The sequence below is a fragment of the Bos grunniens genome, chromosome 19, assembly GCF_055505025.1.
Source record: "Bos grunniens cultivar Pamir isolate PY7600 chromosome 19, Bosgru_T2T1.0, whole genome shotgun sequence".
In the NCBI taxonomy this organism is placed as follows: domain Eukaryota; kingdom Metazoa; phylum Chordata; class Mammalia; order Artiodactyla; family Bovidae; genus Bos; species Bos grunniens.
This window is the reverse complement of record NC_141183.1, coordinates 10,477,375-10,490,367: the sequence shown is the minus strand read 5'-3', so window position 1 is coordinate 10,490,367 and position 12,993 is coordinate 10,477,375. Positions and strand designations below refer to the sequence as shown.

The window sequence follows — 12,993 nt, the reverse complement described above, 5'->3', positions numbered from 1 at the left end:
CCACCATGTGTTATGGCCCCTTGATGTCCCTGGACACAGCTGGGGCCAGGTGGTCAGTAGTCGCTCATTAGCTGCCTACTGTCCCTTGCAAACACAATGATGTACTCACAGTATTCTGGCCACATCCTAGGGATGCAGTCAGAAGGCAGTGGCTGCCTTCTCCAAGTATTCCACCAGAGGAGAGGGAAGGTGCTTCAGTCTTTGAGGGATGGAGAATAAAGCATAAATACTTCACACGTGTACACTGCTCTGTAGTTTACAAAGTACCTCCATGTATATTATTTCATCTGATCCTCGCAAGAGCTGGGCAAGGCTTTCTCAGCCTCTTGCTTCTTCTTTAGCATCTTCTAGGCCCCCTGGGTGGCTCAGTGGGTAAGGGATCTGCCTTCAGTGCAAGAAACCCTGGGGATATAGGTTCGATCCCTGAGTCGGGAAGATCCCCTGGAGGAGGGCATGGCAACCCACTCAAGTATTCTTGCCTAGAGAATCCGATCGACAGAGGAGCCTGGCAGGCTACATATAGTCCATACAGTTGCAAAGAGCTGGACATGACTGAAGCGACTGGGCACACACGCACATACGCTTTGCTTAGTCTCAGAGGCTCTCCATGACCCTTTCAGCCCCAGTCTCTTAATTCTCCTGGGGCTGGGAGGGGGAGTGACGGTGCAGGCACAGTCACCGGGAGCCTGATGTTCAAGGAATTACTGAACATGCAGCAGAGGGCCGCTGCATCCATTCACCCATCACCTGTGTGTTTTTTTTATCATTAAGTCGTGTCCAACTCTTTTGCAACCCCACGGACTATAGCCCTCCAGGCTCCTCTTTTAATGGGATTTCCCAGGTAAGGATGCTGGGGTGGTTTGCTATTTATTCCTCCAGGGCATCTTCCCAACCCAGGGATCGAACCAAGGGACATCTCTTACACTGGTAGGTGGATTCTTTACCCACTGAGCCACCAGGGGAGCCCTCATATATCACCTATCCATCCATTTATCTACCCTCCATCTATCCATCATGTATCAGCCAGCCAGCCATCCACTGTCTACCCACCCAACCATCATCTGTCTATCTATCCACTGTCTACTCACCCACTCATCCTTCATCCATTCACATTCATCTGCTGTCCATACTCCATCCATCCATCCATTCACCATACATCTTTCATCCATCCATTCATCCACCATTCACCATCTACCCACCCATCCACCCATTCCTTCATTCATCCATTGCTACAAGTAATTACCAGGCATTAATATATGCTGGGTGGTATTTAGGTGTCAGAGTATCAGCAGTGAAAACTCCCTGTCCTCAAGGAGGTCACTTCCAGTACGCACACAAGCAATACGCTGGACAGTAGAGGTCGTCCGAGCGCCCCTGCCCGTCTGATACTTGAGTCAAACTGTTGGCTCTCAGGCCTGAGGTCAGCCCCATGGGTTCTCTTTGGGTCTCATGGTAAGAGGCTCCTGAGCTGTCCAGGTGCTCTGCACAGACTCCTGACCCCCAGAAATGTCCATCAAGTCGGGGCCAGTTGAATTTAGAGTTAATGCCTATGGAGAGCCTGACTCAGCCTCTCAGCCTCAGGGGTCTTGCTCCATGGAAGCTGCCCCCACCACGCCCCTTCCCCTCATATCCCCCAGCTCACCCTGCTCTCTGTCAGTCCTTTGCCACTGCCTTTGTTGCGTGGGGCTCAGCCCCAGCCTGCGCACCCCCTCTTATACTGCCCTCTCCCCCATGCTCCCAGCAGGCCCACGCAGCCTCCGCACACGGGGGGCCCTGGGAGTATGTGGTTAACTGGATGACTAACCCAGTCCCCACAAGGCAGTGCGAAATGGCTGCTTCAGTAAATTTCCAAATGTGTCTGGAGCTGACGACTTCGTTTTCCTCCCAAGCACCAAACAGGCTGAGCAGGGAGGCCTGGCGCTGTTCAGGCAGCCGAATCAACCTTCTAGACACGTCCCCATTGCGGCGTCTCAGCTCAGGTGCAGGCGGGCAGAGGGTTGGGGGGCCAGGCCTGTGAGATTCCTCTTAGGAAGAGTCTACCCACCCCGGTAGCTCCAGCTCGCCCCCACATCCCAGCCCTCCAGCTGCCCTGGTCTGTGTCCAGCCTTCCGACCTTCCAGACTGTTCCCTCCTCTGGGTCAGTCCCGGGAAGCTAAGTGACGGATGTTTAATGGGTTCTTGCCCACAGGCTGGTTGTCCTGTCCCCTGAATCTGATCATCTGCTTGCTTCTGTTACTAAGGCAGCTGGGGCTGAGTGTGGCCTCAGGGGACATCCCTGAGCAGCTTGCTCTCCACCTCCTCTGAGGGACTGTTTTTCCTCCCCCTGAACAGCTGAAAACACGAGTCATGCCCACTTATTGCATTCAAGCTCGTCTAGTATGGACTCCCCAGTCATCTCATGGGGCGCTGTCCCTTCTTCCCGAGTTTCTTCCTCTCAGCAAATATCTGTTTCAAGCCAGGTTCTTCTTTTTGTCTTAGACTTGAGCATTCACAGTTTTCCTTCAAGGCTAAATCTCAGTGCATTTGGGAGACGATTACCTTCCCTCCAGGTCATTTCTGCCACCTCCCCCCACCAGCACCCCTTGCAAACTGCAGTACCCACCTGCTTGTTCCCTGACAGATCTGCTCCCAACCTGCTTGCTGTCTTCCGGATTGTTCGCTTGGATATTAAACAAGATTGGGGCCTTCAGGTGGCCCGGGGGACCTCCCCTGAAATGCCCCTCCTGCCCACACGCTAGCCTCTGCTCTGGTCTTTGTTTATGTTTGCAGACCTCCCTTTGGCCTTGTGACTATGTTTATACCGGAGCCAGTCGAACCCAATTTTGCTAAAGACACGTTTCTTCAGCCTGATTTGAAAATGCTTCACCAACGGCCACTCCGTCTGGTGGTGTATGAGACGTGTGCCTCCGGCCAGCAGCCATGACTCGTCCCAGTGGCCTCTCTGCTCCCATAGCCCTTCGGGTGCCGTCTCTTGAGGAATGTCCTGGGATTGAAGCCATGTGTGGCCAGACTCCTGTCTTCTCAGCATTTGGAGGGTGGCCGGTTCAGCCTTCCCTTAGCACTGGGGAGAGGAGAGCAGACCACACAGTGGCTAAGTGTTTGGGCACCATGGGCCACACTGCCTGGGTTTGAATGCCAGCCCCATGGCTCACTCTCTTGTCTTAGTTTCCTAGGTGGGTTCTCCAGGGATGATGGAGATGGGCGTGGAAAACCTCAGCTCTGGGCTGAGGCACAAAGTTGAGCCCTCAATGCACAGCAGCCCCTGAGGATGAAAGGTCTTGGTTCTGTCCCCTTTACTACCCAGCTGCTCTGGTTGACTCCGTGCCTGCAGAAGAAAACGAATTTCCTAGGGAACTGCCACCTCAAGGCATTTATTTACGTGCTACACGCTTTTCAAATATTTTCTTATTTTGCCTTTTGTCAGTAAATATTTTGCCAGTCTTTTCTTTCTAGTTCATATTTTTTCATGCTTACAAAGATGTTAAATTAGCATGCGTTTTTTAAGTAGCCATTAATTTCATATCATCCCTAATTTGTATACTTAATTTCCTCTCTCCACCCGCTCTGGATGTGTTTACAACTCCTACTCCCGTCACTCATTTGTGTTACACTCATCTTGTGCTACCCCTGCGCTCTCCTGCAGGCGTCACGCTGGGCAGCCCATGCTGTGCTCCCTCCTGCCAACTTCGCGTCCATCCTGGCCTTGCCTCCCCTCCTGGGTCCAGAGAGCACTGCTCTGTGAAGCCAAGTGTCCTCCTCTCGGGGCCTGTTTCTCCGGTGTGATGTCGGGTTTTGGTGGAACACTGGATGATACAGTTGTTACCATCACCACCACCATCAACACCATCATAATAACCATCTAACTATCACCATCGCCACCAGCTCCTGAGCGCTTACCACAGGCCAAACATGGCACTGGGTGTTCATGTCGACATTTAATTCTTTCAACGGTCTTGTGGGTATGGGCATTTTTCTCCATTTTAGAGATGAAACAACGGAGGCACTTTGAAGTTCAATCATTTGCTTTGAGTGCCACAGCTCGCAGCGGTAGATGTGGCTTCAGACCCAAGCCTGCACTCTGACTGCAGGGCCGCGTGGCCGCTCTCTGTTTCACACAGGCCACCACCCTCTGCTCCTGAAATCAGCACTTAGGGCACAGGCATTGGATTCATGAGTTCTGAGAGCTATGAGTTGGGAAAGTCCTTAACTGCTCCGAGCCCTGGTTTCCTACACTGTGAAAGGGGGAGAGCAAAACCCTCCCGTGGAGTTGACTGAGGACCAGAGACCTGATGTCCACTGCGCATCTAGCCCTGTGCCTGGCACAGGATAAATGCTCAAATGTGGGCTTTACAGTTATCACAATGAAATTATTCACCACTCCGTGTTTTCTGTACTTCCTGCTGACCTTAGGTGTGTCCAACACTTTTAGGTGCTAGATGTCCAGAGCTGCTAAAGACCCTGACTCTGAGGAACCCAGTCCAATGGGAGGGACACGCTGTCAGCAAATAGATCACAAGAGGGGCAGACTCCCAGAGGGGTGTATGAAGCACCCACAATAAAGGACCAGCTGTGCCTGGTGGCGGTGAGGGGAGAGGTATACAGAAAATTCATGTCCTTAAAAATTCAGTCCAGAAAAGAGAGAATTAGAACTAAGTGAATTAAATATATGACTCAAACAGTTAGAAAAAGAATAAAAGAATGATAAACTGAAGGAAAGCAGAAAGAAGACATTAATGAAGTTAATAGATAGTGAATATGAGTCACAGGTAGAAAATGGGATTGATAGGTAAAATCTGGCTTTTGAAAAAGTAAATAGCTGAACCTCTAGCTAGCGGAATCAAGGTTAAGAGGAAGAAGGCATGAGAAATACAAGAAATAAGAGAAATCAAACTTACCAAAACTGACCAGTTTGCATTAAGCTACTCCCACACAAAGAATGTCTGGATGGTTCCATGGGGGAATTTAAACCAAACCTTTAAAGAGCAGGTACTTCCAATGTCCGTTTAGTCAAGGCTATGGTTTTTCCAATGGTAATGTATGGATGCAAGAGTTGGACTGTGAAGAAAGCTGAGTGCCGAAGAATTGATGCTTTTGAACTGTGGTGTTGGAGAAGACTCTTGAGAGTCCCTTGGACTGCAAGGAGATCAGCCCTGGGTGTTCTTTGGAAGGAATGATGCTAAAGCTGAAACTCCAGTACTTTGGCCACCTCATGCGAAGAGTTGACTCATTGGAAAAGACTCTGATGCTGGAAGGGGTTGGGGGCAAGAGGAGAAGGGGATGACAGAGGATGAGATGGCTGGATGGCATTACCGACTCGATGGATGTGAGTTTGAGTGAACTCTGGGAGTTGGTGATAGACAGGGAGGCCTGGCATGCTGCGATTCATGGGGTCGAAAAGAGTCGGATACGACTGAGTGACTGGACTAAACTGAACTGAACTTCCAATGTTAATCAAACTGTACAACAGCAAATAAAAAGAAGAAAAACAAGTACATAATTTTCTCAGCGAGAATAGCAATGTTTTTTAATCTAACAAAGATTTTACAAAAATAATGGCCCTGCTTGTGTTGATATCAGTTTCTCAAAAAATCACCCTTCCCAACTGCCCTTAGGTAGCCCGTATTCCAAACAGCCACCCGAAGAGGATCATTACATGCAAAGGTGTGTTGGGAAACACTAGAACAGTGCTGTCCACTATAGTAGCTATGAGCTGCCTGTGACTATTTATGTAAAACCGAAGATTCGATTGCTCGGTTGAACTAGCCACATTTCAAGTTCTCAGTAACTACATATGACTCATGGTCAGCATATTGGAGTCACCATTCCAGAAAGTTCTAATGGGCAGCACTGATCTAGAATACCAGGTGCTAGATTTTGAGAACTTCTGAATTACAAAGTCATGTTCTCAGTACTCTGGATTCTGAGTTCCATTTGCTTCCTTTGATGTCAATAGAGCATCATCCACCTCTCCATCTGTGAGTCTGGCCTGAGCATCCATCCATCCACTTAGTCACTCAGTCATTCTACAGGTGATATTGACATGTAGCGCTGCTTCAATAAATACGAAGTCTTCAGCTCCAAGCTGGGTGCTGGACAAATATACGCCATGCTTCCCTGCAGTAAGCACATGGACTTGCATTTGGAACTCTCTCCCCTGATCTCTGGGACCCTGTTTTACTCTTTTAGTTTAGCTCTCCTTGCATCATATCCACTCACTTCCATCAGTCCTCATTTCTCCACTGGGTCATGAGCTGACTCCTCTGGAAGAGGCAGGGCTCCATGAAGTCACCCCTTTTATGAGAGTTTGTCCTACTGTTCAAGCTTCCATGGTGATGCTTCTGGTGCAGAGATGCTTCTGCTCTCTGACATTCTTGTCCTCCTGGTTCCAGACCCCTTCATTCTAAGCACTCTGTGGGGTATTCAGGATCATTAAGCCTGACTAGGCCCTGGCCTGTCTCTGACCTGTTCTTCTGATGTAGACTTTTCCTAGTGTAGAGCACAGAAGATAGAGATAAAGGAAGGATTTGTTGGGGGAGTACCCAAGAGCTCTCAGGGGGTACCCAGTAGGGAGAGTCAATATGTCTTCATTTTGCTGTGGAGGCTGGTTTTCCACAGTTTTGGGGTTTTGTATGTGTGTGTGTGTGTTCTTCCCAGAACACTAGGGCTTTTTAGGTAAACTGCTTCATCTGTCATGTCTCTGAGCCTGGAAAATTCTTACTTTTTATGATGATTCAACTCTTCTTATTTTTAAAGTTAGCCCTGCCAGGCAGAGGCTTGTGCCCACAGCTGTGGGGCCTTCTCAGCTGTGATATTGGGCCACGTGGTGAAGGAATATTCATGTTGTCTCCTCTCCCTTCCTCTCCCTCCTGAGGGACAGGGATGTGAAATGCAAGCAGGAACCTGCTTTCTCTTTCATTTCTCTGCCTCATCCTCTTCTAGGGGCTCCCTGTCCCTCAGTGCCACAGGAAAGCCACAGGGCTGCTCTGCCAAGCCCCCCTCATCTTCCTGGGGTGGCCCCCAAAGCCTCCCTCTGGGTTGCAGGCTGCATTTACTGCCCCATCTCAACACAGACACAAACCATTGCGTGATCTCCTTAAAGAGTCTTCTGGTTAGATAATCCACTGGTGTCAGATAGATCATTCTCAAGTCTCCATGAAACCTGAGCTCTGCTTGCCTCCAAGCTGCAGTTGGCTGGACTTCTATTGAGCTGTGTCCCTGCCTGTCTGCAGTGGAAAAGGGAGGAACCATCTGCTCAGTCCTGGGGCTGTGCGGGACTCCCCCTGCCCTGGAGGAGTGGGCGACAGCCAGTTCGACAGCTATGCTCCTGCATCGCAAGTTCCCACCTGGAGGTTGAGCCCCGTCCACCCTCATGTCATTCCAGGGCCTCCCTTAGGAGTCTTTAAATAAGATGCACTCCTGCTTGGTAGAACCCAGAGACCCTGGTGAAAACCTGAGGCTTTGTTTTCTCTTGCTCACCAGCAGCCTTCCCTTAGCCTTCGTGGAAAGTAGGTAAAAACTGGCCTGGTTGAAATAGGCATCTGTTCCGATCTGGGGACAAGGAACCTCAGACAGTGCATCTCCCCATCCCAAGCCTCAGTTTTTCCATCTGCAAAACATCAGTAATAATCATACCACCTCATGGCCTGGAGGAAAGAAAGAAGTGAAATCATGTAAACACAGAGTTCCTACAGTCAACTGCATCCGTTCCTGCAACAATGATGATTGTCCCCAGTAGGCTAATGAGGCCTCTTGCTAGCTCACAGGGTTTTTATGAGGATAAAATGAAATGCAACAAGGAAGCATTTCTATATTCATTTCACAAATATTTATTGAGCACCAACTGCGTGCCAGGGCATTGGGATGAAGAGATGCCCAAAGATGTATGAAAGCTGCAGATGTGAACATTCTCAGGTGTAGAGGGGTCCTGTGGAAGCACAGTGCCATGCTGAAGAAGCTGGGTGTCCCCAACTTCACAGAGGAGGATGGAGGCCCAGAGAGCTGAAGGGGCTTCCTGGGGACCACATGAGCCCAGGGATGGGGAGTGGATCCAACCAGGCTCCTTCTCTAGCAGCTAGTGCTACTTAACCAGCACATTTTTTTTGGATTTGTCTGTACCACTATCCTGGGCACACCCATAGCTTTGGGGTGGTGATAGAGCCATGTCACAGGGCTGCGCCAGCCCTTTGGAGAGGGAAGGGAGCCACTGCTCCCCACTACCCCTCCCCACCCCAGGAAAAATGCTAGCTTGGACTTCTGAGCTCTGGGAATCTCAAATGCAAGCTGGTCCTTTTTTGGGAGAAAGAGGGAGAGAGAGGGGGATCTGTGGGTGAGGGTGGGCATATTTGGGTATAGCCGGGCACTTAGGCCTGTTCTGGAGGAGCACCATGGTGGAGCACCTCCATCCCTCTCTGCTGTCCACCGAGCCCCCCGTGGAGCCTCCTAGCCCATCTCTCCTTTGCCTTCCTTTGTGGGCCTCATGCATGCTGTCAGCGCTGGACAAGCAGCTGCTTGACCGGAATAAAAAGGATGTCTCCTGTTTTTCACCACATGGATGTTCTCTGAAAATGAACATTTCCTGCCTGTGCTCCAGATTTGTTTTGGCAAGTGGACCCCCATTCTGAGTAGAGAGAAAGTGAGAGAGCCTGTCTGTGGACTTCCTCCTATGAGTCTTGCATGCTTGGTCCTCTCTGACTCCCTTCCCCAAGCAGCAGATTTTTAATAGAAAAGAGAAAAGGAATGATGCGGACCCTCCAGATTCTGTAACTTCTGAGCCACTGGCCGCAGGAACACTCCTTTTCCTGTTTTGTCATCATTCTTTGTGGTTCTCCATCACAAGGGTTGGCCTGTGAGGGTCTCCCTGGTGGGAAGGCACTGCCTAGCATCCAGCTTCCATTCTTAGCCCTGAGCAGGTTGCCTGCCATGAAGTGAACCTTAGCTATGAGGACAGGGCAGCTGGGAGCACCAGCAGGCGGGAGGAACCAAGGGATGCCCTGCTCTTGGTGTACCTGCTCGAACAAGCCATCAGTCATCCGTCTTTAGGGAGCTTGCTCTTTGGGTGCTGGGAATCGAGGGCTTGGAGCAGAGACTAGAGGAGCTCAGTGTGCAGACGGGACCATGCTGGCAGTTGTTGGGACCTTGATGACAACACTTCACCTGATGAAGGTCGTTGGTCTATCCTGGTGACTGAAAGGGGGAGACTGTGAAACACCAAATAGGTCCTGCAGAAACACAACTTTCTAGGGTTGGATCCCTCCGTTTCAGCCGGAAAGCAGCCTGGGGTTTGGACTCTCTGCTGCCACACACTCATGGCTCAGGAGTGGCAACAAGTTGGAATGTACTTCCGGGGAGATAAGGACTCCCTGAGATCCAGACTGCAGCTGTGACCTTCCTGGGCCCCCTGTAAACCTCTTGAAGGTGGTTTTCTTTAAATATGTCATCATGCACATCTGTAAATTGTATCCCACACATTTGGGATTTATCTAGATTGTAACATGATGGCTTTTGCGTGTAGTATACACTCATGTGTGCACACACACAGTTAGCTACATAGGAATAATCAAAGGGGAGGCTTCCATGCCCACAAAGATCTCCCAAAGACAGTGCAATGAACTGGGTGACTGAAAAGGGAGGTGACTTTGCTCCCAGACAATGAACCAGAGGGACTCTTGGCTACAGCTGGGTGGGGGCATCCAGACCAGGGTGGTGAGGACATGGAGCAGCTGAGAACACACAGAAAGGGGATCCACGGTCTCCACGGTGAGGCTGAATTGGATAATGGGAAGTGTATTAGACAGCATCTCCTGGGGGAAAATTACAGATTTCCCATGGCACCCCACTCCAGTACTCTTGCCTGGAAAATCCCATGGGCGGAGGAGCCTGGTAGGCTGCAGTCCATGGGGTCGCAAAGAGTCGGACATGACTGAGTGACTTCACTTTCACTTTTCACTTTCATGCATTGGAGAAGGAAATGGCAACCCACTCCATTGTTCTTGCCTGGAGAATCCCAGGGACGGCAGAGCCTGGTGGGCTGCCATCTATGGGGTCGCACAGAGTCGGACACGACTGAAAGCGACTTAGCAGCAGCAGCAGCAGCTCTTGCTTTCATGGAAGAGTTTGGAAGGGCAGGCAGGCATCAAGCCATTAAGCACTCGGCTGGCTGGAAGGACACGGGACCTGGGTTCCTCTGCCTCGAGGTTGAGGTGGGGGTTGCCTGGATGTGTGTGGAGGCTCAGGACAGCTCCCGGCCTGCTTGGTGCTCCCCATCTTGCCAAGGTTTCAGCAGTGCAGATCTTGGCCTCTTGATCTGAAACCAAACATGCCCCCTCCTCTGTTCCACTGGACGCACTCCTTTGCAGGGAGGGGAGCAAGATGAGGTCAGGGGAAACTGGGACCCCCTGGGTGCGGCTTTCTGGTACTGAATTTTAATACCCTTTGCCCACATGAATGCTTGTGGTAGGAGTACTGAGAGCCTGCTCTTGCACCTCTGTGGAATTCTCTCTTTCTTTTTTAAAAATAAGAAATATCAAAGATGATTTCAGCAATGGAGATGAAAAGGCAGAGCAGCTCTCGTCTGCTCCCTCCCTGCGTTCCCGCCACCCCCACCCCCCGATTCGTTACTGTTTTTCTAGAACAAGAAGGAAAGAGTTTTATTTGTAGAAGACTTTTTTTTTTTTTTTTTTTGCCCTTAATGATGTGGTGGGTGGCAGTGGTAGCATGTTTTTATTTTATGTTATTTTTTATCCCTTGCGGCTTTGGGGGAGGGTGGCAGTGTTTGAGTTTGGGGTGCGGTGTGTGGGGGACGGTGTTCTCTTGGAGAGGAGCAGTGCGAGCAGATGTTACACCCCCGTGTCTAGAAGGTGGGGGGACTTGGAGGACGGCACTGCTCGTGGGTGGGGAAGGACCCGAGTTATGTAAGAGCACAGAGTGGGTGGCTTGGGGACGCCGACAGGGGCAGGCGGACACCCTTCCCCGGGCCATCGAGGAAGGCAGCCAGGTGCTGTCTGCTGGGGGCCTGGTGGCTGCACTGTGGCAGGTGCAGTGCCTGCAGGTGGTTCTCAGGGTGTCAGGGCGGCGGGCAGTGGGGAGGCCTGGAGGGTGGAGGAGCTCCAGTGGGAGGAGCAAACTCCTTGAAGCTTGGGGAGGCCCTGCGCCCTCTCTGCTTTTGCCCTTCCCTCTCTGCTGTTCGCTTCTTTCTCCACATCAGCTCCCCAGCCACAGAGGAGAGACCCCCTCCTTTCCCACGTGTCCTCGAGGCCTCCTGCCCCCACACCAGCCACCACCACGTGACCACAGAGCAGAACGCACCCTGATCCTTATAGCATCCCAGGGGCTGATGCTGATGCTCTCTCCTCGTACAGGTAGGGCCCCACCTGACCCACAAGGAGAGACAAAAACCTGAGCAGGCGTTGCCGAAATGGCGAGTGGCTGGGGTTGGGTCTAGGCACCACTGCCAGCCAGCCGCCAGCTAACACAGCTTCCTCAAACTTGCTCATGGGGCAGCTATGGGGATGACAGCCCGCCCCTGTGGACTCAACCCCAACCTTCACAGGTGTGGAAGGAGCTGGGGGCGGGGGTCAGGGAAGGTGTTCGAGTCCCTCTGTCCCTCGGTGTCTTCAGCAGACTTCTTGGTGCCCCCATCTGTCCGTGCACCCTTCTCTGGACATTGGTTGTGTCTTTGCTGGTCATCCACTCACTCTGCATTTTCACTGGGCAGGAGCCAGGAATCACTCTAGGCTGTGGAACTCCAGCTCCATCTACGCTAATGAGCCGATGGGCTTGGCACCTAAGACCACGAGGCTGGCTCCAGCTTGGCATGCTTAATCTTCAGAGCTCGTCTCATCTTCCTTCATTGGTATTTATCTTCGGTGGTTGGTATTTATCTGTCTGCTTGTTTATTTCTTCCCCTTGGAGGCCTTGGGAAAGGAAGGAACGCGTCAAAGCAGGAGGGTCTTGGTATTGCCCCATGTTGAGTAGCTGATTGCTGCCAGGAGTGAGAAGTAGGGGTATCTGGTGCCTGTTTGGTTCTAAGTGGATTCCTGTCAGGAGGGGAGATTCTGCCCTCAGAGGCTGATAAACGTCAACGTTGCAGCTCCCTGACACCTGTTGACTCACTGTGATTTTGCGGCAGCCCCTACTCAGCCTCTGCTGTTGATGGGACGTCACAGCGATGACAGTACTTGCCTCTCAGCGCTATCCAGAGGATGCGCCCATATGTCACCTGCAGAGTCCTTTGTTCCTGACACAGAAGATACTTGAGGAGTCATGGTGGTGGTGGTTCTTCATTAAGGTCTCATGGCGATTTTGGAAAAATCACTAATGGTGAAGGTTGTACACATGCCTTTCTGAGCGCTGGCTGTATTTCCCTGAACCAGTTGGCAGTTGCCTGAACCTGCCTGGTTGTCTTTTAGGCTTGGAGCTGTTTGTAAGTGAGATGGTGCTGTGAAGAAGTTCTGTGCTGCCCTCGCCCGAGATGGGGGCCGCCAGCCAGTGGCCTGTTCGGGTAGAGATGAGCTGTGGACATAAAATGCAGGCAGGGTTTCAAAATGCAGTACTCTGACACAGCATGTGAACCATTGCATATGTAATTTCTTATGTGGAATGCATATTGACATGACAATACTTTGAATATATTGGGTTACGTGAAATACATTCTTGAAACTAATTTCACCATTTTTGGGGAAATTTTAATGTGACTGCTAGACCATGTAATGATCCATGTGCTTGGCATGATATTTCTGTGGGGCGGGCTGATGGAAGACCCCCTCCCACACGGATGAGCTGGGATCCCTCCCTGGTCTCTCAGAGCCTTGGTATCCTTACCTGTGAAGAGGGAGATTCCCGCGGAAGGTGCCCCGGGACTGAGATTCCAGGAGTCGATGACCTTTTCTTCCCCCTTGTTGACAGCACCAGGGAGCCCCTCAGCGAGGCTGGAAAGGGTGCCTCCGGAAGTCAGCCGCGCTGCCTTTGAGAGAGGTCCCAGAGCTGGCTCACTCC

At 51.2% G+C, this 12,993-nt stretch overlaps 1 protein-coding gene across 12 annotated transcripts in view; it reads left to right on the top strand.

Moving 5' to 3' along the window:
* RBFOX3 (RNA binding fox-1 homolog 3) overlaps positions 1–12,993 on the top strand; it is a 440,759-nt gene that overhangs the window by 40,241 nt on the left and 387,525 nt on the right. The gene's annotated exons all lie outside the window — the stretch shown is intronic.